The sequence below is a fragment of the Cnephaeus nilssonii genome (assembly GCF_951640355.1).
Source record: "Cnephaeus nilssonii genome assembly, chromosome: 6".
Lineage (NCBI taxonomy): Eukaryota > Metazoa > Chordata > Mammalia > Chiroptera > Vespertilionidae > Cnephaeus > Cnephaeus nilssonii.
In genome coordinates this window covers 28,782,961-28,798,209 of record NC_137077.1, presented here as the reverse complement: position 1 = coordinate 28,798,209, position 15,249 = coordinate 28,782,961, and the positions used below count along the sequence as shown (strand labels likewise).

General features: G+C 41.0%; 1 protein-coding gene across 1 annotated transcript in view; it reads right to left on the bottom strand.

Annotated features, from left to right (window-relative positions):
• Positions 1-14,302, bottom strand: part of AEBP2 (AE binding protein 2) — a 98,668-nt gene extending 84,366 nt beyond the window's left edge. The window contains exon 1 of the mRNA XM_079775592.1: positions 14,036-14,302. The gene's annotated coding sequence lies outside the window, so the exon portion shown is untranslated. The remainder of the gene's footprint in view (positions 1-14,035) is intronic.
• Positions 14,303-15,249: the final 947 nt, after the last annotated feature.

The window sequence follows — 15,249 nt, the reverse complement described above, 5'->3', positions numbered from 1 at the left end:
GTTTCGCCTCCAACACATCCACACCCCTGGGCTGGCCAGGAGGTCCGGCCCTCTGAGGGTTTCTTAACCTCTGACATAATGAGGTATCAGGAGGCTGCTTTCCTCCACCTTCCCTTGAAGGGAGTTAATCCCAGGTGCACATTTACATGTGGGGGTGCATGCTGTCTCTTAAATCCAACAGGCTTCAGCGCTGCAAGGTACAGTAACTTAATTTGTTTATGTTCTCAAACAGTAAGAAAAAGGAAGCTTAGCAGTGAAGGTAGGACACTCGGCCTTATCTTAGAGTGAGACAGAGCCTGATCCCTGAGAAGAGCGGTTCTAATTGTACAGATGCCTTGCCCTGGTCTGCTCCATTCTTGCACATTTCTGACAACCACACAAACAAGCCACAGGCTGAAATCAGTTCCCTTGAGCATAGTTAGGTACCAATGAATCTGGTGGAAACTCTAGATTTTAGAAGGCAAAATCTGATAATGATTCAGAAAATTTGCTTTTAAAGAGGTGATAGGACTATTGCTCAGTAGAAAATGTTAATACAGCCCACATATAATTAGGTAGAAAGCTTCAATTAAAGGCAGCATGTGCTAAACGGACTCTCTGTAACTTACTAAAAAGATTCCTAAGCTAAGCCTACAACATTTTGATGAAAAAAACCATCTACTAAGTCTGGTCTGATTGACTTGGTCAAATGGTACATAAATTAAATCCATCTGAAGAATCTGATCTCCAAATGGGATTTTCATTTCCATAAGACTGCAGTTTAAGCAAGTATGTGAGGTAAGAAAGTAAGAGTAAAATCATCCTCTCCACCCCCCCCCACCCCCCACGGCTGGTGAACTTGGCAGCTCACGTGGAAAATGAGCTAGCTCTTCCCCTGCTGAACAAATCCATTCAAAATGATTTCATAGTTTTCCTTCCTCATCCTTTGGAATGTGGAAGCCATTTTCCAGTGGGCTTAAATTTTTTTTCTAAATTTAACCCTTTCAGAGAAACTGTTTATTCTCTCTCTCTTTTTTTTTAAATTTTCCAAGGGTATGTGGAATAACGCAATGGGATTTTTATATATATATATATTTTTAGCACAAATGCTGTAGGCAGAAAGTTGATTCCAACTTGTTTAATTAGAACCCAAGGGGAATAGCTGTGCCTAATACAATGCAAAGTTTTATAACTGAACTAATATGATTTTGCAACCACCTGCCAGAGAAATAACAATGCAGGTAGATTAAATGATACCAGATTTATTTTATTTTTTGCTTTTGTATTGCAAAATTAAATAAGCTAATTGAGAATTAGCTTATTGGTTGGAGACTGCTAGCTTTTATAGTCAAGTTGGATTCTTTTGGGGATGTCTTATTTCCCTTGCCTATTTTCTCCTCATCCTATGCCAAACTCTATTCCAGGTAGAAAGAATATATACATATTTGCTTCAACATCCATAAAATATATCTCCTAAAACAGAAACACATAAAACTTTAAAATTTTTGCATATTTTATATTTCCTGGGTGTTTTGTTGTTGTTGTTTTGTATTGATTAAGTTAATTTGTATACTGGAACCCACCAAATGGAGGCCACCCCAGTGGCCTGGCCCACATCACAAATCTAAACCTGAGTCAGCCTGCACTTAGGGAAACACCTGTCAAAAAACATACACCAATCACAATCCTCCAGATAGCTAGCTTATCTTTCTAGAAAATAGGACCTGCTGGCCTTATAAGGAAATCCTGTCCAGCTAGCCAATCATCACACTTCATTTCCCCTGTTGCCTTTCCTGACATTCTATAAAACGCTAAAACTCGCTCTTGTCCAACATCCCTCGGAAAGAGTGCCAGCTGTGTACAGGACACTGCATTTCCCCAATTCATAGACTATCCTCCCTTGTGTAAAGAACATCAAACTCATGACTAAATTGTTTTCCTTTTGTCTTTTGACAGTATAGGTAATTTATTGACATTATTCCAAACCAAGGAAGGGTACATGGAAAAGGCTTTCTACCCTACCCCTCAGCTGCCCAGTTTTCCTTTCCAAAGCAACTAACATATATTTTTTTTTATTTTTATTGATTGAAGAGGAAGGGACAGGGAGAGAGAGATAGAAACATCAATGATGAGAATCATTGATTGGCTGCCTCCTGTACATCCCCTACTGGGAATCGAGCCTGCGACCTGTGCCTGGGCCCTGACCAGGAGTGGAACCATGACCTCCTGGTTCATAGGTTGACACTCAACCACTGAACCACACTGACCAAGCTCCAGAGCAACTAATATCTTAAGTTTATTTTTATTTTGTTGTGTTGTGTGTTTTTTTGTCTTTGCTAAAAAAATGTATACCTTCTTTTTTTTTGGAGACGTGCAGAAAAAGAAACAACAGGTCAAAGTGGAGTCAATTTGTCTAACCCATGTCACCAAACCAAAAGTTAATGAGGCCTAATTTCAGTTTTGGGCTCACCCAGGACTGGAATTTTTAAACTAACCAGGTTGGAATTTTCTGGTCAACACTGTGGGGTAATCTTCCTGATAAGACTCCCTGCTGTCTAAGGGAAGGTGTCCTTGTCTGAAATACCCACTCTTCTAACTTCTTATTCCACCCTATTGTTGCCTATTGTGAATGAAAAAAAGGGGAGACAAGCTCAGGGGAGACCTGAATGGCGGGCCCTAAAAACTCAGAGACGGAAAGTAACCACATAGGATGGTCTGAACATAAAAATTCCCAACTAAAAGTGAGTCATGATGGGTAGTCATGTCCTAGGTCGGTATCTTCCCTGACAAAGGTCAATCTTTACCTTATCTGAGCCTTCCTATTGTCTTTTTGCATCTAGGTAACATGCCTCTGGAATGTCAGAGTAACCCCCTTTTCCCAGACCCCTTCGGGCACAATCTCCCACTAGATCTTATCTTGTTGCCAAATACCATCTCTGTGCTAGACGTGTTAATTATCTTACACCCACCAATGTAAAAGAAGCATTTACCTCTCCATTTTACTTTGTATCCAAGTTCAGAGATTTACCTGCTTTGCTTTCTCCCACCTCCCTAATCTACCAGCAAACTGCCATTCTCTGGAGCATTTTCTCAATCCATTGAAATTTTGCTTCCCAGCAATTGTTGTTAGTTTGGCTCAAATAAACGCATAAAAGTTCTCTATGGGTTTGGACGTTTCTTACCTCGACATGATGAAAATCTTCCATTTTGTACAACTCCTCAGAGTGCCCTTCTAGTTGCTAAATGGAAGTCTGTTCGACTCATGAATCACTTCATAAAGCCAATTAGATCTTCAGATTTACTTATGGAATTTTGTTCTTTAGCAGACATTTGATACTTAAGTAACTACATGTATATATTCTCTAAATACTAATCTTCATTTTTATACAAAGAGTAACATAGCAAAATATCCATTTGTCTTACTTTTTAAAAAAAATATTGGTTGGTTTTGGGGAGAGAGAAGAAGGGAGGGAGAGAGGAAACAAGGGAGAGAAAGAGAAGAAAAAAAAAAACCCAATTTGTTATTCCTCTTATTTATGCATTCCTTGGTTGCTTCTTGTATGTGCCCTGACCAAGGATCATACCCACAGCTTTGGTGTATCTCGACAATGCTCTAACCAACTGAACCACCTAGCCAGGGCCATGACTTACATTTTTAAACTAAAAATATATATAATTTGACAAAGGAGCAAAGGCTGGAACAACTGACTCTCCACATTAAAAAAAAAGAAGAAGAATACAGACACAGACCCTTCACAAAATTAACTCAACTGGAGAAGACCTAAATGTAAAATGCACAAGTATCAAACTCCGAGAAGATGACATAGGAGAAAACCTAGTGACCTTGGATAAAAAGACATAGCACCAGAGGCACAATCCATGAAAAAAACAGCAATGCTATTCTTCATTTAAAAAATAAAGAAGTCTGCTCAGTGAAAAAATTTATTGGTTGGTTTTGGGGAGAGAGAAGGGAGGGAGAGAGGAAACAAGGGAGAGAAAGAGAAAAAAAAGATGGCTTGAATAGACATCTTACCAGACAAGTTATACAGATGGCAGGTACGCATATGAAAAGATGTTTATCATCATATATCATTTGGAAATTATAAATTAAAACAACAATGAGATACCACTGTATACCTATTAGAATGACTAAAATCCAAAACAATGACAACACCAAACACTGACAAAAGAAAAGACAAGCCACAGACTGGGAGAAAATATTTGCAAAAGACATAAGTCTGTGAGTTCTCCTGAGTTCTGTGAGCCATTCCAGCAAATGAATGAACCTGAGAGGGGTTCGTGGGAACCCCTAAGATGTAGTTATCTAGCAAAAGTGTGGGTAGGTGGGTGCGGGGGTGGGGGGGCAGATGCGGCGGGGGCCAGACGTGGTGGGGATCTCCCTTTTCCGCGTCCAGCATGGAAAAAGATGAATGAACCGGTTCTAAGTGGAGGCAGCCAGGGATTGAGAAATAATAGAAAGAAAGAAAGACGCAAAAATAGATTTAAAAACTGGGAGCTGGGTGGGACGCCATCCTCTCTGATGGAGAGGCAGCATGACAAGGACTCTGACCCCTCCAAGCGCATTTATTTTATACCCCCAATACCAGGAAGTATCACCGACTTATTTGCATTCTTAAGTAGGCCCTAGCATGCCTGGATTTACATATCTAGTCCCGCCCCTGCCGACACCTGGGCTGATATGAAGGCCAAGCTGATTACACTTTCCGCCATCTTGGGAAAATGTGTATCCGAGCCGCGGCTCTGCCAGTCATCTCGGACTCAGCTGACAATTTAAGGAAAATGCCCATGTGCCTTCCCAGGCGGCCCTCTACAGGTGGGCATCTCATTAGTAGTTGGCATCTGAAGTGAAGGCAGACTTCTGAGACTGAGCCTTTTCACTTGTGGGATCTGAGACTGGCTCCAGGTAGATAGTGCCAGAAGTCAACCGATTTGTTGGACACTCAGTTGGTGCCAGAGAATCGATTGGTGTTGGAAAAGACACCATATACTTGATGTCAGGGGGAAAATACCTTCACATTAAGAAAATGAACAACCTGATTAAAAACCGCATGAAAGGCTTGAATAGACATCTTACCAGACAATTATACAGATGGCAGGTACACATATGAAAAGATGTTTATCATCATATATCATTTGGAAATTATAAATTAAAACAACAATGAGATACCACTGTATACCTATTAGAATGACTAAAATCCAAAACAATGACAACACCAAATGCTGGCAAAAATGTGGAGCAACAGAAACTCTCATCCATTGCTGGTGGGAATGCAAAATGGTACAGACACTTTGGAAGACAAAATTAAACATACTCTTACCAGATAATAAATACAGTATCGTGCTCCTTAGTATTTACCCAAATGCGTAGAAAATTTATATCTACACAAAAACCTACATAGGCATGTTTTATATCAACTTTATTCATAATTATCCAGACCTGGAAACAACCAAGATGTCATTCAATAGGTAGGTGGGTAGATAGACTGTGTTATATCCAGACAATGGAATATTATTTAGTACTCAAAGGAAATGAGCTATAGAATCATGAAAAGACATAAAGGAAAATTAAGTGCATATTAGTAAGGGAAAGAAGCAAATCTGAAAAGGCTCTATACTGTATGATTCTAACTATGGGACATTCTAAAAAATTCAGTGGTTCCCAGGGGTTAGAGGAGGGAAGGAGGGATGAATAGACAGAGCACAGGAGACTTTAAGGCAGTGAAACTATAGTGTATGATACTATAATGGTGAATGCATGTCATTGTATACTTGTCCAAATCCACAGAATGTACAACACCAAGAGCAAAGCATAATATAAACCACAGGTTTTCAATATGGGTTCATTGAGAAACAAATGTACCACAGCAGTGCTGAATAGTGGGCAACGCTGTGCATGTGCAGGGAAAGGGGGTATATATAAACTCCCTGTATTTTCCACCCAATTCTGCTGTGAACCTAAGACTGCTCTAAAAAATAGTCTATTAAAATTTAACCAAAAAAAAAAAATAGGATATATATCTTGGAGATATTTCTGTATCAGCATTTTAAGTTTTTCTCAATCCACTTGGTAGGTCTATGCTATTGTGATGAAAAGGGAGTGCTGTAATAAATCATAAATTCCTAACTGCACAGGTCATGGTGGGTAGTCACAGGCCAGGCCTATAACTTTTTAGTCAAAGGTTTATCTTTGCCTTAAGCAAGCCTTGTCCATTGTTTCTGTGCATCTAGGTTAACACACCTTTGAAATGCCTCTTTTCAGTTCCTGTCTTGTAATGTGTGAATCACTCCTTCAGACTTCGTTCTCCTTTTTAGACATAACTGCCCTCAAAGAGCAAATTTTAGTCATCCTGTAACCTAATCCCTGCCTTATTTTCTCCCACCTTCATGCAGTCTTCCTTACATCCCCTTCTTAATTTCAACTGCATAAAATCAACTGCAAAACTGTTATTCTCTGAAGTATTTGAGATCTTTCTCTCCAGAATATATTGTCAGTTTAGCTCAAATAAACTCATAAAAATTCTCTACAGGTTTGGACGATTCTTACATTGACACTATGGATGTGCCATTATTTATATTCCCAGTTTCTTGTCAATGGACATTTAAGTTTAAGCATTTTTTTCTAATCTTTTGCAGTTATTGCAAACCATATTGTTACAATGTCTGCCATTTCACATGTATACATGTATATATTTAGGATAAATGTGCCTTTGTCATTTCTATAGATGCCACCAAATTGCCTCTACAGAGGTTGTATCAATTTGTACTCTTATCAGCAAAATGAAAGAGTTTCTGTGTGTTTCCCACAAACTCACAAGAGTGTTTTATCAAATGTTTGGATCTTTGCCAATCTGATAGGCTCAAAAAATGTTATCTGTTTCAAACATTTTTTTTCTCATGAGTAATTTATATTTCCTGCTCTGTAAGATTTTAACTTTTTGATCATTAATCCATCTGGAATTTATTTAGGGAACAGTGTGAGAAAGATATTTTTCCTTCAATATTATATTCATAGCAACTTTATTCATAATTGTACAAACTTGGAAACAACCAAGATGTTGTTCAGTAGGTGAATGGGTAAATAAACTGGTACATCCAGACAATGGAATATTATTTAGAACTAAAAAGAAATGAGCTATAAAACTATGCCCACCCTTTCTTTTATATATATATAAATTATTGATTTCAGAGAGGAAAAGAGAGGGAGAGATAAAAACATGATGAGAGAGAATCATTTATCGGCTGCCTCTTGCACACTCCACACTGGGGATTGAGCCCACAACATGGGCATATGCCCTGACCGGGAATTGAACCATGACCTCCTGGTTCATAGGTCAATGCTCAACCACTGAACCACCGCCGCTGGGCAGTACCCTTTCTTTATCCATTTCAAAGGCTCCCTCTTCCTGGATGCTGTTGTGCTTTGTGGCTGTATTTTGTTATACCCAATACCAATCCCTTTATAGTTTTAATGACTGTAGTACCAGACTGTTTCAATATCTAACAGGGCAAACCTTCCTTACCCATCTTCCTTGTCTAAAATTGCTTTTCTATTCACTGTCATTTATTCCACCAAATAAATTTTAGAGTCAGCGTGTGAATAATCATAAAGAATCCTTATGATGCTGAAACCGGTTTGGCTCAGTGGATAGAGCGTCGGCCTGCGGACTCAAGGGTCCCAGGTTCGATTCTGGTCAAGGGCATGTACCTTGGTTGCGGGCACATCCCCAGTAGGGGGTGTGCAAGAGGCAGCTGATCGATGTTTCTCTCTCATCGATGTTTCTAACTCTCTATCCCTCTCTCTTCCTCTCTGTAAAAAATCAATAAAATATATTTTTTTAAAAAAGAATTCTTATGAGAAATAATGAGGACTTGCATTGAATTCATAGGCTGATTTCATCGCACAAACTGGTGTATTTCAATTTAGGAGTAGGGTATGTCTCCCCACTTGTTTAAACCTTCTTTTACTTCCTGCAGTGATATTTTATATTTCTTGTTAAGTTTATTTCTAGGCATTTTAGAGGCTATCTTGTTATTGTGACTCAGATTTTTCTTTATTACATTCTTTTGAACTTCTGAATGGTTAGTCCTATTGGATAGGACAACTGAAAACAAATGTCTTTTTTATTAGATATATCTTCTATCTGGAGTCTCCTTCAGAATGACTTACATTTTCTTTCTGAATTGACATGCAATTTTGAACTGGTAAATAAAACCTAATATTTTTTATGCAAGTAGAACTACTGTTTGCTGAATAACTACTACTACTAACAACAGCTAATATTTACTTAGCACAGCTGTAGGTCAGCCACTACAGTAAGTGTTTTACATACTCTAGTTCCGTACAACAATCTTGTGAAGGAGTTTACAAGGGTTGGCAAAAGTAGGTTTACATTTGTGAGTATGGTAAATATGGAGTTTATTCTGGTATTATTATTTATTAATTATTGTATTATTTATTTATACTACAACTGTAAACCTAATTTTGCCCACTCTCTATATATTATTGTATTTATTTTATAGATGTATATAAACTGAGTCAAAAAGAAGTTAAGTAACCGGCTCCAAAGCATGCCGCTAAGAGTAGTGGAGCTAGGAATTAAGCAGAGACCTTCTTTTTTGTTTTTTAATATGTTTTTATTGATTTCAGAGAGAAGGGAGAGGGAGAGATAGAAACATCAATGATGAGAATCATTGATCAGCTGCCTCCTGCACGCCCCACACTGGGGATCAAGCCCGAAACCCGGGCATGTGCCCTGACTGGGAATCAAATGGTGACCTCCAGGTTCAAAGGTCAACGCTTTACCACTGAGCCACACTGGCTGGGCCAGTTATACTTCCTCTTGCGCTCGGTGGGCAGCCCACTTGCCGCAGGTGGGCTTCTGAAGGTGGTAGGCCTTCAAGCCCCAGTGGCCCTGGCCCAGCGCGTGCCTCTTGTTGCGGCGCTTGCCCAGCAATGCTGTCCCCTTCGTCATCTCGCTCTGCCACCGAGACCACAGAGAACCACTGACCTTTTTTACTGTCTCCCTTGTTTTGCCTTTTCTAGAATATCACATAATTGGAATTATACTGTATGTAGCCCTTTCAGATTTGTTTCTTTCACTTAGTAGAAATCATTTAAGATTTTTCCCATCTTTTCATGACTTGAAAGCATTTTTTTTTTTAGTGCTAAGTACTATTCCATTGTCTGGATGTACCTCAGTTTATTTCTCCATTCACCTACTGAAGGACATCTATGGTTGCTAACAAGTGTTGCTGTGTTTTGTTTTTTAAAATTGATTCTTAGAGGAGAGGGGAGGACAGGAGAAGGGAGGGGAGGACAGAGGAGGGGAGGGGAGGGGATGGGAGGGAAGGGGAGGGGAGGGGATAGGAGGGGAAGGGTAGGGAGGGGAGGGGAGGGGAGGGGAAGGGAGGGGAGGGGAAGGGTAGGGAGGGGAGGGAAGGGGAGGGGAAGGGAGGGGAGGGGAAGGATGGGGAGGGGAGAGGAAAGGAGGGGAAGGAAGGGGAGGGGAGGAGAAGAGAAAGGAGGGGAGGAGAGGGGAGGGGAGGGGAGGGAAATATCGATTGGACCAGCAAACTGGGTATGTGCCCTGATCAGGAATAGAACCTGCCACCTTTTAGTGTAAGGGACAATGCTTCAAACATCTGAGCCACACTGAGCAGGGTGCTTCCAAGTTTTGACAATTCTGAATAAAGCAGCTATAACACTCATGTGCAGTTTTATGTGGACATGAATTCCCACTTCATTGGGGTAAATACCAAGGAGCATAGCTGCTGGATCATATGGTAAAAGTGTGTTGACTTTTATAAGAAACAGCCAAACATCTTCCAAAGTGGCTGGACCACTTTGTATTCCCACCAGCAATGCATGAATTGAGTTTCTGTTGCTCTACATCCTCTCCAGCTACACACCCACTAGAAGGTCCAAAATACCTCTTAACATTTTTTTAACTTTCTACCTAAATGGATGGATTATATTTATTGGTAAAGTGATGTGAAGTAGCTCAGAGTTAAGAACTACTTAGGGGTTTCCCGTGTAGGAAAACCCCAAATTCAAACTTCTAAAACTTGGAGTAAAATTAGACTCAGAAATAAAATGTAGATTTTATGTATTTGGCTCCACTTCGTATACAACAAATATTTCCATATTCTTATAACATGTATAACACAGGCAGATTAATAAAGACAAGGAAGAACTAGTTACGGAGTATATGTGCAGGTCGATTAGTAAGAACATCTAAATGAGGAAGTTAATTAAAAATTTAAAGGCACATTTCGGGAAGTTTATTAATCTTTGCTGATTAAAATGAGTGATAATTTATTGTTCTATATCAGTTAGAAAGGAATATGACATTAGGTTGTAAGATGAGCCCAAGTCATAAGTTATGTCTACAATGCTGTCCTTATTCACTTGAAATGCCCTTTAATATCCTACTAAGAACCCTCTTATTCAATTACTTAAGAACACTTTAACTTCATAAATTGTGAGATATTTGGACAGATTGATTCAATTAATAGTTTACAAAAACAAACAGACAAACAAACAAAAAACAACCCACCACATAACTATTGTCATAAAATTCTTTAAAATTATGCAAAAGCCACATGATCTTTCTGAGGTAGGACTAAAACACAAACAGAGCTGTTTTCTTTCTACTGTGTGTTATTAAGTTGAATTGCTTCATTCTCGTGATTGCTTTTGAAAGAGAAGAAATCAATCAAGCTTTCACCAAAAGCGGATGTCACTGGATTATGTATGAGGTTGGCAAGGGAAGAGAGACCTGTGACCTAGAAGGAAATCAGGATCTAAAGCACAAATGTGAGGCTCTTATGTGTCCCAAGTCTCCTTTGTCAAGAGGCATGTTGCCTTTGAACATGAACTTCAACATTATCCACTTAATTTAAGTTTCTCAAGTTTATTTTTTAAGATAGAGCAACCCGTTTTCCTAGTTTTACACTGACCTGCTCAATAAAGCAGAACCTTAAAAAAAAAAAAAAAAGATAGAGCAACCCCTTGAATATAAGGATGATGCTACTGATACATTAAAAAAATACACAGACACACTTTGCTCAGGAGTGTTGAAAAGGCTCTGTCTACACTGCCTCCTTAAAAGTCATTGGGAATTTACAGCATTCATTTTTGAGAAGGCACAGCAGAATTAGGGGTGTTGATGATGCGAGGAAATTTACCTGTTTGAATCTCCTGGCCCCCTTGGGGCAAGCCCCTGGCCTCGTTGGCACCAGAGTTCAAAAAACTGAGTTGGCATAGATTCTTCATTTAAATCCCATTACTGTATTTCACGTAAGTTAGATGGTAAGGGTAGAAAAAAATCCTTGAGCTTTTCCTCTAATTTCCAAATCTGTCTCCACATTAATGAGTCTATTTCCTTGTTAGAATAGCAGGTGACCATTGGGAACCACAAACATCCAGAGATTGATTGATTGATCGATTTAACTGCTATACAACCAGAGTTTCAAAGCCATGTTATAACTCATGCTATTCTCACCTTCCCATCCAGCAAGACTGGGATTCATTAACATGTAACTTGTTTAACATTTTTGTAGGCAAGATTTAGCAGGCAGCAGAAACAGCTAGCAAAGGCAGGATGTTTTAGGTGGGGTGTAATCTCTAGAGGGAAAAATAAGAATTTGGTAGAGAAATCATCTTTTCATGGCCCTCTCTCTCTAGAGAAATCACATGGTCTCTGTCCTGAACAGAATATGTAGTTCCATGGAACCTACACAATCATTAAACAACCCAAAAGCTATGTTTCTGCAAAAAAGGCATTCTTTTCCTAAGTGTCTAGTTTCCCTTTTACTCAGTATCATTTAGTCTACCAAATGTTTGAATTTGGAGTCCAACTTCCTGAACACACATTCCCTCGTTCACAGCCTTAGGCGGATGGGAAGGAGGAAAAGGGAACTACCATTTTGAGAGTCTCCTTAGGGCCAGGTCCAGACCTGGGTGGGTCACTTTCCCACTTTCTTTATAATCACATGAGGAAACTCTGGGAGAAGCTTGTCTGAGGGGAGGCAGATGGTTGGGTAAACTGTCAGCAGGGACTACTGTCTGAGTCATGCCGCTCTCCCTGCTGAAGAACTGGTCTCTGGTAGGAAGGGAGAAAGGGAGGGCCCGGGGTTGTACAACTGGAGCGGGTGGTACAGAAAAGTAACGAAGCTGTGCGTGTCCCCCGTGCTGCAGCAGTACTAACAGAATGTGTCGTGCTGGAACTGTGTCTCACATACCCTGTACAACACAGAGCACATTGCTGGAGACACGGTGGGTTCTCAAAGTGTGGTAGGCAGTTAACAGACAGGAGTAGAGCAAGGACAAAGGGTCAGGTTCTGTACCAGGGTGGAAAGCCCAGGGTGCCTAGCAACGGACAATTGTAGGGTGGGACCTTGTCCCCAGGGTGACCTTTCCTCCCCTAGCATATCTTTGGTCATGCGGTCTGAATGCCTAGACCTTTCCTCCTTAGAGATAACATCTAGGCCTCAGTTGTATTTCAGCTCCAGGCCCAGAGAAGCAGTAAAACCAGACCAGCAACCCATGGCTGACCTGAGAACCGGCTGCATTGAATAATGACCCCCTGCCCTGGCACCCACCAATCAATCAGGGGAGACCCCAACCCTGAAAGGACACACCTGGAAAGCTGCTGAATATTCTATTGGGATCTTCCCCAGGGACCGCACCTAAAATCTCCATCCTTAAAACCCTTAGGACAGAGGACCCAGTTTGTTCTCTCTCTTGGGAGCATGCCCACACCTCCCCCCCATTCCGCCCCCCCCCCCCCCCCGCTCACTCCCCCCCATCATCTTTACCTTCCTCACTTCTAAGCTCCAAGGGTTCTTCCTTTACCTTTATAACTTGTTTCCTAAGCCCATTTCTTCTACAAATTATTTCTTCTACCTCTGTGATTTTCCAAATAAATGTTCTCTTATAGTTTGAGTCTTGGCTCTGAATGTTTTCCTAGCCAGAACCCAAGTACCAAGGTTGCTGAACCCAAGTCCAGTCTGACCCCACCATCTAACACCCGGTGATGTTCCTGCTGCTGCCAAAAGGAGACTTTTGGAATAGATTCACATTCACATCATTTAAGACATATGTATAATGTCAGTGTCACCACTGCTGTAAACAGATTTGGGTCATCATTTGAATTCATTGTTTTCTTTTTTATTACATTTATTGGGGTGACATTGGTGAATAAAGTTATATAGCTCCCAGGTGTACGATTCTATAATACGTCATCTGTATATTACATTGGGTGTTCACAACCCCAAGTTGAGTTTGTTCTTTTTTTTTTTTTGGACGGTTAAGCACCGTTGCTGGAATATGACAGAAGCAAGTGCTGGGTCGTGAGTTCCTACTGTAATTCCAGCAGCAACAACAAGAAATCGATTATTAATCTCACATTAATAGCTCAGAATTTGGTTATTCTCTTAATTAAAAGGCCCTATGCAATAAGGACAAGCTGACCCACTAAGGTTAGCTGTCAGGTGCTGAAATGTGTCTCAGGCGCTGTAGGATTCCTCAGGAGTGTCCTCTGGTTAATTCGGGGCTCGGAAAGCATAGGGTGAAAGGCTCACTTGGAAGGCAAGAGGAAATGGAAGAATATATTGATTATGAGAAATTGAACAGTGTTGCCAGAGAGCAGCGGAGTAGTAAACAGGCATCCTGCCTCGGGGGCAAAGGGTCTTGTTGTTTTCTTAAGTTAGTAGAAGAGAATCATTTAACTTGGAAGCATTCTCTCTCACTCTCTCTCTCCCCCCCGCCCCTCCTTTTTAGAGTTGTGGGGGGATAAAGGGTTCTCTTTTGCAGTTTTATAGTGAATTCAATAGGTAACTGATGTCAATGCAGGGGGAAAAGGAGACATATGTAATACTTTCAACAATAAAGAATTATTTTTAAAGAATAGGTAACTGATTGATCAAGTCCTCCCCAAAAACTTAAATACTAAACTTTGAGTCTTGTATTTAGAATTCTATTCCTGGTATTAGTAATCTACTGGCTCAAAACAACCCCCAGGTATTAACTCACAGTTCTGTAGGTGAGACGTCCTGGTGGGCTCCACTGAGTCCTCCTTGTGAGTCTCAGGTCTCACAAGGCCAGACTCAAGGTTACCAGCCGGGCTGGCTCTCAGCTGGAGGCTCTGAGGAAGATTCTCCTTCAAGCTCATTCACGCCGCTGGCAGAGTTCAGGTCCTTGTCGCTGTGGGAACAAGGGCTGCAGTTTCTTGCTGGCTGTCAGCCCGGGGCGGCTCTCTGCTCCTACAGGCCACTTACAGTCCTTCTTACGTGGCCTCTCTATCTTCAAACCACCAATAGCGTGGCCCTGAGTCCTTCCAACAGGAGACCTCTCTGATCTCTCCGGCTCCTCAGCAGAGAAGGAGCCACGATTTCAAAAGGCTCATTAGGGAGATCAGGCCCATCTAGATAATCTCTCTTTTCCTTATAAATGTGACCTAATCACAGGAGCGATGGCTCATCACAGCTTCCACCCCCAGTCTAAAGAGCCATCCAGGCACACCCTGAAGGAGGTTCAGTACTTCCCTTTCGGCCTTGTTGTGAAGATAGGAAAAGACAAGATTATCTTGATGGCGCCGGGATCAGTGCTCTACCTGGAGCAGGAGGAGCTTGGTGGGTCTCACCTTCCCACTTGAATGTGTTGTTCTCTTAAATCTAGGGTCAGACTTTTAGAAAGTTGTTCTCTTTCCCTATCTGTGACCCCACATTCCTGTAGCCTTGGGGCAGAGGGAGATAATCAAATTCGATTACTAAAAAAACCACATTTATTACGTCCTTACTCCTTCAGTGAAGATTCACTGTGTGCAAAGCACTCGGCTAGGCGGTGGGACTACAAGGGTGATACATGCAGTTGCTGAACTCACAAGGTTACCATGTGCCCTGATAGGGGAGAAGCTAAGGCTGGGAAGGACACAAAGGAGGGTGTTTCATGCCAAGAGGGATGACGCAGTCAAGAAAGTCATCTAGCCTAGCTGGTTTGGCTCAGTGGATAGTGTTGGACTGCGGACTGGAAGGTCCTGGGTTCGATTCCTGCCAAGGGCACATGCCCGGGTTGCGGTCTTGATCCCCAGTAGAGGGCATCCAGGAGGCAGCTGATCAATAATACTCTCTCATCATTGATGTTTCTCTCTCTCCCTCTCACTTCCTCTCTAAAATCAATAAGAAAAAATATATATATTTAAAAAAAAAAGTCATCTAGAAATACTGAGTCAAGTTTTGTTTTTTGTT